General features: G+C 34.7%; 1 long non-coding RNA gene across 1 annotated transcript in view; it reads left to right on the forward strand.

Moving 5' to 3' along the window:
- LOC110270446 overlaps positions 1,125-1,931 on the forward strand; it is an 8,555-nt gene continuing 7,748 nt past the window's right edge. The window contains exon 1 of the long non-coding RNA XR_002359977.1: positions 1,125-1,135. This is a non-coding gene — a long non-coding RNA (uncharacterized LOC110270446). The remainder of the gene's footprint in view (positions 1,136-1,931) is intronic.

Below are 1,931 nucleotides of genomic sequence, written 5' to 3' on the forward strand. Positions count from 1 at the left end.
CTCGAAAATCTTCGCAAGTTCCTTAAAACGAAAAATAGAATCTGCAGGCAAAAAGCAAAACCAATCAAGTACAGGACCGTCTAAGTAAGATGGAAAACAACGGCATAAAACTTTATCTGATGCACCGTTTACTATCATTATGGATTTGAACTTCTTGATATATTTCTTCGGATCTCCTAACCTATTGTAGGGGATTAATGTAGTCGGTAAGGTAAACCTTATGGGAAGCTCGAAATTCATCACTTCGGCCGTGAATGGCCCAATAAAATTGTTGGGCTCAGCATTTTCATCTTTTGGCCGAGCTTCTTCATTTTGTTGAGTTCGACCTTCTTCATTCTGAGTAATTTCGGATACGTGTGTTGGGCCAGATTTGTATTCTTTTGTTCGTTCTTGACGAGCACCATTGTTTTCGATCCGAGCATTAGTTAGCTCAGCAATTTGATTTGCCATTCTTTGATTCTCTTCTGCCATGCACTGGTTGGCTTGTTGCAACTCATATACCATCCGGAGAAGCTCGGACGGTGTAGGCAGAGGGAGATCAGCCATGTGCGGATGTAGAAGCAGTGAGGCCGATGAAAAAGAAAAGAACTATGTCTTCGGCCCCACGGTGGGCGCCAATTGTTCTTGTGTACGTAACCTGGATGTAACTCGGTGTCTGAGAGTTAACACCGAGTTGTTTCCTTCAACGCCGACTATAGACTTGAAAGATCCGAGCTTGTGTCCAGAGAGATATCACGTCTTGGGAGAGTATGAACAAAGGAGGAGTGTACCTGCAAAAGACACTCCGATGCTTAAGTTACTATTGTGAATTCAATATATCTCTTGAGAATAAGATGCCATACCTTTATAGATGAGGTAAAAAGGATCAGTTACGTTTTTATTGATCGTCTGAATTGAAGAGTAGTTATTAAGTTTTAATAAGAGATATTGTCTGGTTTATTCTAGGATGTAATCCGTTGAGTATGATTGTAATGTATAACGCCGAGTTATAGTGCATAATGTCAAATTATTATATATAATGGCAAGTTATGACATCAAATTTATAACGATGGTATCAAAACATATAAATTAAACATTATAGTTATTAGAGTCACCATAGCTAGATCAGAAACTAGAAGAATCCCAGTTCAATTTTGTTGTCTTGTATACTGCGGGGTGTGATCGCCATCGGCATGTCATGATGCTCATGCATAAATGTGGAGTATGCTAGTGTTTGCTTTGCGTTTAAGCCATAATGATAATAAATACCACCAAAATGGGGTTTTGTGGACATGACGATAATAGTGCCACTATCAAAGTGATATATATCATTATAATTCGACTAAATCTAATATATATCTCGGTTGAAACGGTCAATTTATTGATATAATTCGATACGAATATAAATAGGTAACATTTTTTTTATAGCTGACGGTTATTATTTAATAATGTCTACATCAATAACCGACAATTCTAAAATGATAATATTACTAATTTTATAAAATAAACTTAAGAGAAAAGAATGAAGTATAGCCTAAACTTCCTTTTTGAGATTTCAAAAAAGAGATATTCTTGATACGTACTAAGTGTCGTATTGTCTTTTTACAGATATCCTGTGAGTATTCCAAAAAAAAACAAAAATCTAAAGTATACTACACTTTGGAGTTTGGACAGAAAGAGCAAAATGCAAATTCTATTCTCTCAAGAGGTCAGGAAATAATTTGATTGAGAAACAACGCGTAATAACAATATTTGTCTTATATTTAAGTCTAATTTTAATTATTTTTCTTTTTTTTTTTGTTTTAAATTGTTAGTCATTCAAATTTCACTTTTAAAAATTCTAAATCTATTAAAAATTAACCCTGATGATGTAGGATGAGAGATGCAATCAAGATTCGAGAGAGGTGGTGCAAAAAGAGAAAGTCTTGAGGGTAAATAATTTTATTAAAATT

This window comes from Arachis ipaensis, chromosome B03, assembly GCF_000816755.2.
Source record: "Arachis ipaensis cultivar K30076 chromosome B03, Araip1.1, whole genome shotgun sequence".
Lineage (NCBI taxonomy): Eukaryota > Viridiplantae > Streptophyta > Magnoliopsida > Fabales > Fabaceae > Arachis > Arachis ipaensis.